General features: G+C 49.8%; 1 pseudogene; it reads left to right on the forward strand.

The window, feature by feature from the left end:
• The first annotated feature begins 248 nt into the window (after positions 1-248).
• On the forward strand, positions 249-1,399 carry LOC138998969 (keratin, type I cytoskeletal 19 pseudogene; annotated as a pseudogene).
• The last annotated feature ends 5,777 nt before the right edge of the window (positions 1,400-7,176 follow it).

Raw genomic sequence — 7,176 nt, forward strand, 5'->3', positions numbered from 1 at the left:
CTGTCATGGTAAACAACCTGCTTCCCTATTTATAATGGTCTGGCCCTCTAGCAACTTCAGTGCGAAATTATAGCTAATTTACCTATAAACGTCAGGTGGTCATAATAATCTGGCCACTCAGTGTATATATACAAAGTAATAAAAACCTTAATAGATAAAAAAATATATATCTTATAATTAAAATTTTAAAAACTTCTCCTGCAGACCACAGCTCCTCCTCCGACTAGTATCCCGCGACCTCTTTCACTATGACTTCCCACAGCTATTGCCTGCCAGTCCTCAGCCTCCTCGTGCAGGGGCGTGGGCGGTGTCATGTGCACTTCGGAGCAGGAGGCGCCTACCACGCACCCAGCATCCACAGAGGCACTGCGGCCCTGGCATGTCGGCGCCTCCACCCGCTGTGTGTCCTCGTCCTCTGGGGGCTATGGCGGTGGCTCCGTGGGCTCCCTGGCCCGGTCCCATGGGCTTCCAGTGGGCAATGAGAAGGTGACCAAGCAGAACCTCAATGACTGTCTGGCCTCCTACCTGGAGAAGGTGTGCACCCCTGGAGGGGCCAACAGAGACCTGGAGGTGAAGATCCATGAGTAACACCAGAAGATGGGCCCACGCCCGCCCGCCCGCCCGCGCCTGCAGCCACTCTTACCGGACCCGGAGGAGCTGTGGGACAAGATTCTTGGTGCCATTACGGAGAACTCCAAGATTGTCCTGCAGATGGGCAATGCCCATCTGGCTGCGCATGACTTCCGAACCAAGTTCGAGAAGGAGCAGGCCCCGCACATGAGCATGGAGGTGGACATGAGCGGCCTGTGCGAGGTGCTGGACCAGCTGAGCCTGGCCAGAGCCCATTGGGAGATGCAGGCAGCGGCCTGGGGAAGAGCTGGCTGACCTGAAGAAGAACCATGCGGAGGACATCAGTGGTCTGAGGGGCCAGGTGGCCTGGACCTAGCCGAGATCCTAAGTGACGTGAGCAGCCAATATGAGGTCTTGGCCGAGAAGAACTGGGAGGATGCTAAAGCCTGGTCAGCAGCCAGACTGAGGAGCTGAACCGGGAAGTCACTGGCCCCACAGAGCAACCGCAGCTTAGCAAGACCTGTGCCGCACCCTCCAGGGCCTGGACATCAAGCTGCAACCTCAGCTCAGCGTGAAAGCCAGGCTGGCAGACATGGAGGTTGGCTTCAGAGCCCAGCTGACACAGACCCCGGCGCTGATTAGCAGAATCGAAGCCCAGCCCAGTGACGTCTATGCTGACACTGAGCGGCAGAACCTGGAGTAGCAGCCGCTCATGGACATCAAGATGGTCTGGAGCAGGAAGGAGATCGCCACCTAACCAGCCTGCAAGGGCCAGGATGCCCATTACAACAACCCGCCCACAGCCTCCCGGGCTTCCTGCTCTAGCTGAGGGATGGAGGCTCCTGGGTAAGGGCAGGGCACGGGAGAGGAGGGACCCTTACCCCTGGCTCTTCCTCTGATCTGTCAATAAAAGTTTATGGCCCAGCCTGGCCGAGTGGCTCAGGGGTTGAGCATCAAACTATGAACCAGGAGGTCGTGGTTCAATTCCTGGTCAGGGCACATTCCCAGGTTGCGGGGCTTGATCTCCAGTGGGGGCGGGGGGTGTGCAGGAGGCAGCCAATCAATGATTCTCTCTCATCATTTATGTTTCTATCTCTCTCTCCCTCTCCCTTCCTCTCTGAAATCAATAAAAATATTTTTTATTTTTAAAAAATGTTATGGCCCAAAAGAGGAAAAACATTTTTTAGGTAGTAAAGATTTTACTTACTATCGATGGCCCCAATAATGCCCTCTATGTGGTCCTTTTTTCCCCTGGTCTGTGATCACATCCAGGATTCCACATGCATGCAGTTCATGTCCCTTAGGTCCCCGTTAATCTGGAGCAGTTCCCCAACATTAGCATTTCATGACCTTGTGATTTTTAAATTACAATTATTTTTAATTGCAATTATTTTGTGGAATGCCCCTCAATTTGGGTTTACCTGATGTTTTTTCATGATTGGGTTTTAGAAGGGATACTATCATAGAGATGGTTTGCCTTTCTCAGGAGGCACGTGGTATCGGTCTGTCCCAATTCTAGCCATGTTAACTTTGATCCCTCGGTGAAGGTGGTTTCTACCAGATTTCTGTCCTTAGTAATTAGTAGCTCATCGAATGTTCACTCCCTTGTTTGAGTGCCATTGATAATGTCTTCACTCCATTATTCCTCCCATAGCATTCCTTAGTAGGCATTCCCCCATGTCAATAACTTGTAACCCATTCTTGTTATTAGTTATTCTGATGTTCAATCATTCCACAACTGGTGTTGGTCCCCTTTGACATGTCTCATCGTTCTTTAAAAACAGAAATATTTATGAGAGCAGTAGAATGCTGGCTTTGACTTACTCTGAAATGGGTGCAAAAACGTACAATAAAACTGTATGTATACTCACAAATACACACAAGAGGTGGAGATGAGAGAGAGAGAGAGAGAAAGTTTACAAACCAAGTGGCATAAAATGACAGAGATCTATTCTCTCGGAGTTTTGGAGGCCAGAAGTCTGAAACTCGGTATCAGAAGAGCCCACTCCCTCCAAAGGTGCCGGGAAGGGCCCTTCCTTGTGTCTTCCAGCTCCCGGCAGCTCCGGCCTTCCTTGGCTAATGCCTGCATCACTCCAACCTCTGCCTCCCTCTTGGCATGGCTTCCCCCTGTGTGCACGTGTCTCTGTGTCCTCTCCTCTTCTTATAAGGACACTGGCCATTGGGTTAGGGCCTGACCTAAATCCTGGATGATTTCATCTTAAGATCCTTAACTAACTACACCTGCGAGGATCCTATTGCCAAATGAGATCACATTCTGAGATTCTAAGTGGACATGAATTTGGGGGTCACCATAGGCCTCCACAGATGAGAGAGTGGAACCACACATTTAGCTCCTGGCAGCCAAAGAGAAAAGGGAAATACAGTTGCATAGTTCCTATTGTTAACAAGGGGAGAGCTAGCAGGCCTAAGAGGGCAGCAAAGCTGTTCCTGACTCTAAAGTCTGAAACATCTTACGTGAGAGCCCCTGGCCAACAGGATCAGGGTCACCCGGGAACTCCTTAGACAGGCAACTTCGCCACACACCTACCGAATCTGAAGTCCTTGGAGCGGAGCCCATGAAACCTTTAACAACCCCTCCAAAGTGATTCTATGGCTCTCTCAAGCTCAAGAAGCCCTGTAGCAGACAATGTACTTGGAGATAATGCAAAAGTAACTGGGGTTTCTTATAGCACCTTTTGTGTGTTACATCCTTAAATAGAAGCAACATTATGACAGCAACACACACAACCCTCCTGGTTGGGGGCAGGGGAGCAAAATTCAAACAGTTCCGTTATGCTCCGGGGTTGGTGCAGCTCAGCTCCCATTGGCATCCGGGACAGCTGCTCCGTGAAGCCAGAGACACATCCCCCACAGCTCGGCGGCTCAGTCCCAAGGCACACGGCCAGCAGCAGCTGTGTCACCATTTCTAACGCAGCCTCGTCGACCACGGAGGTCACTCCTACAGCATCGCAAAGTCCTCAGGTCCCAGGGGAAAGAACAGACACACAGCCTCTTGGTGGACAAGGCTCAGAAGAGCCCATGGGACTAGAATTCCATTGAGGCCAGTGTGAGGCAGCAGGATCTGTCATGAGACATGAAGGAAATCCACAGACAAGCCTGAGCATCAACTCTCCCCGCTCGGACTGCGTTGTTCTCAGTTGGTTTTTTACAGAGAGGAAGGGAGAGGGATAGAGAGTTAGAAACATGGATCAGCTGCCTTCTGCACACTCCCTACTGGGGATGTGCCTGCAACCAAGGTACATGCCCTTGACCGGAATCAAACCTGGGACCTTTCAGTCCACAGGCCGATGCTCTATCCACTGAGCCAAACCGGTTACGGCAAACCTCTTTCTTGAAGAGACACACTGAGACCTGGGCTTATCCGCTTTTTGTTCAGTGTTAGACACACATCTTGCCCTCAGTAAAGCACGACAAAGAGGTAGCAGACAGACCATCTCTAAGGTCAGTAAAGATCAGTAAGGCCCAGTAAACATTTACTTGGAGGCTATCAGGTCAGGAAATTGCTTCGAGCCACCGCTATCTCAACACGAACAATTGGTGCCTGGCGTCAGCCCTGCCAATGCTTAAGGTCCATCGGCCACCCGCGTTCCTTGGTGCGCGCTCATGCCAGTATTGGCAAGTGGTGATGACAGTATTGGCAAGTGGTGGTGACAGTATTGGCAAGTGGTGATGCCAGTATTGGCAAGTGGTGGCTTCCTGCACATTGTACCGGTGGGGAAAGAAAAACTCTCCCCAGGTCCTCGTGTAGGAGAGGAAAACTTTCGGTTCGCGGACCGGGGTCATGCAAATTAACCAAAGACAGATCAACAAGAGAAGCAGTTTACTAACCCACGCAGCACACACACACACCAGACAATGATGCGTTACTCAAAGAGGTGGTTACAGCTTGAGGCTTATATAACATCTTCTCAGAACCACAGGTTTGCAGAGACGTGACAAGACACTGAGGGGGTGGGGCTTGTGCAGGGTGCCCACTGTTTATCTCCTTCTCAGCCATGAACCTGGCCCAGGAGAGAGCACCTGAGGCAGCTCGTTTCTTGCAAGTGTCTGCTTTCCGTCCGGTAAGAGCTCTGGAAAGACATCTTCACACTCCTCTTGTCCCTGTAGACTTGGAAGCTGCCTTTATTATAGCACCTGCCAAAACTATTCATTGATTTTATAACAACCTTCATGGAGATATAATTCACATATCAGACACTTTCACTCATTTAAAGTGTACAAATCAGTGGTGTGTGTTACTTATTCAGAAGCTTGTCTTAGTTTGTCGCTGGTTGTTACTTACACCATGCTGAGTAACCCTGAACTTTGTCCAAACACAAGGCATCGAGGCCAGCCCTGAGGAGCTTGTTTTCCAGTGCAGGGTCGGAGATTATTAGATTAGACACAGCAGTCTCAGGTGGGCCGCCGCATGGGCCACACACCTGCCGAAGGAGCACTTTAACCAGCTACTGGTGCCTTACCTACAGCCCTACTCTGAGGAGAATCATGGCCTTTGACTTATTTCTCTCTGAAAAAATATTATTTTCTTTAAGTGACTAATGAAGATGAGGTTTAAAGTAGTTATTCTATTTCTTTGAATGGTTTCTAAAGCTGCTTAAGAGTTTGCCCGTGGTGAACATGCTTGGAGTAAGTGCAAACGTCGTCATTGTTCAAGGGGCCTGGCTCTCGGGCAGCAGAGAGAGCTCTGAAGCCTGGCACGCCAGGGAGTTTCAGGGGCTGCCAGCAACTGTGTGAATCACAAGGGGGGAAACCTTTCTCCTCTTCCCTTCTCGGTTCTGTGGCTGGTCTACTAACTAAACTGACATAAGACAGATTAACAGGAGCCCTGACTGGGTAGCTCAGTTGGTTAGAGAATCGTCCCAACATGCCAAGGTTGTGGGTTCAATCCTGGGTCAGGGCACATTCAAGAAGCAGCCAATGGGTGAGTAAAGAAGTGGAATGACAGGTTGATGTTTCTTTCTCTCTCTCTCTCTCTCTCTCTTCCTCTCTCTCTCTCTCTAAAAAAATCAATCAATGAAAAAAATTTGAAAAGAAAGCCATATTTCGGTTTTTATGACTATAGCAAATGTGCTAGCTAATATAACTTACTTTTTCATCCAGGTGCTTCAACCTTTATTTGACTAAGGAGATTGACCTTTGGCCACTCAGCTGTGATGCACTCTCAAGTTACAACGGTCCGTTCTGTCCCTCTGAGACTGTCACTTCAAATCCAATATCTCTAAAACAAAGGCTTTAATCTTCAAAAAAGAATTTTTAAGACATATTAACAGGAGAAAACCAATGTAATTTTGTGCTTATGGGAGCCCTATTAAAAATATGAAACGCAAAGAAGTGACCGCAGCAGGCAGCTTTTGTTCCTTTCAGACAAGAAAAGAATAAATGTGTGAAGAATTGAGAGGACAGAGAAGGGGGTGTAGGGTAGTAAATTAGTGAGGACGCAACCAGGTCTGTGGATACAGCCTTCTCAGCCCTAAATTCCCTGCCTCTGCTGAAAGGAGAAGAGTTATTTCCTGCTTTCGGGGGACAAAGGCGGGTCAGGGTGCCCTTCTTGCACCGGCTATGCCTCAAGGAACTTTAATGGAAAATAATCAGTATTCTAAGGTGCGTAGCTTGGGGTGACATATTCTGAGCCCCTACAGCAAATATAGGTTTCTCAAACATAACATATCGAGAGGAGCAGCCCTGACTATGGCCCCATCCTTGCCTCGTGCCCTTTCTTTCGTCTCAGTAAGTGACCATGCTATGCACCTGCTCGTCAGACCGAAACCTTTCTCTCCTTGCCTCAAGCTTATGCCCATCCCATCCACACTCAAACGTGTAACACAATTCAACATAGTAAATGTGTGCATTTGCAGCCAGACCTTCACCAGACTTTCCCGCTCCGCCTTGGCTCTCCGTGTCCTTGGATGTCCGTGTCTGCTGTGCTGTGCGCTGGGAGTCACCGCAACCATCAGTGAGCAGAAGCGAAGGGGAAGGACGGGTGTAATGGGCACCTGGCAGCAAACACGGGGAGAGTGAGCAATGCAGATGGGCAGGCAGAGGGAAATCCCAGCCCATTTCTGCAGCACTGCATGCAGGCAGGAGAGCACTGATGGAGGACATAGCAGGGGAAACCGCAGGTGGACTAGGAGGTACAGTGCGGGGGGGCGGGGGGGGGAGCGGGCCGCGGGGTGCAAGGGCGAGCCTTGGACAGCTTGTGTGCAGACCCAGAGGGAAGGCTGTCTCATGTTGGAATGCAGTTGTGGGGGGCAGAGCCCCAAGTTAGCCTCAGCCACTTCTCTGCCCACTCCTGCTGAGAGCAGTCCAGTCCCAGAGTTTCCGTGAGCCTGTGTAGGCTCGCCAGAGATGAGAGAGAACTTGTGCAGTGAAAAAATGCAACCAGGACTCTGAAGACAGAAACTTGCCTCAGAGGAAACAACAGTAGTGGGCCACATGTACAAAAATAAGTTTTCTAGGCTGTAGTTGTTGTTTTTTTAACTACCTGTAAAACTTGGAGTGTACTAGTGTTTGATGTTTGACAATGCCCTGCTCTACCACCAGGGGGTGTCAGTCTCCACTATTTCATGTCTTTAAGGCCTGACTTTA

The sequence above is a fragment of the Myotis yumanensis genome, unplaced genomic scaffold (genome assembly GCF_028538775.1).
Source record: "Myotis yumanensis isolate MYYU_CA2020_CCGP unplaced genomic scaffold, mMyoYum1.0.hap1 SCAF_21, whole genome shotgun sequence".
Classification (NCBI taxonomy): domain Eukaryota; kingdom Metazoa; phylum Chordata; class Mammalia; order Chiroptera; family Vespertilionidae; genus Myotis; species Myotis yumanensis.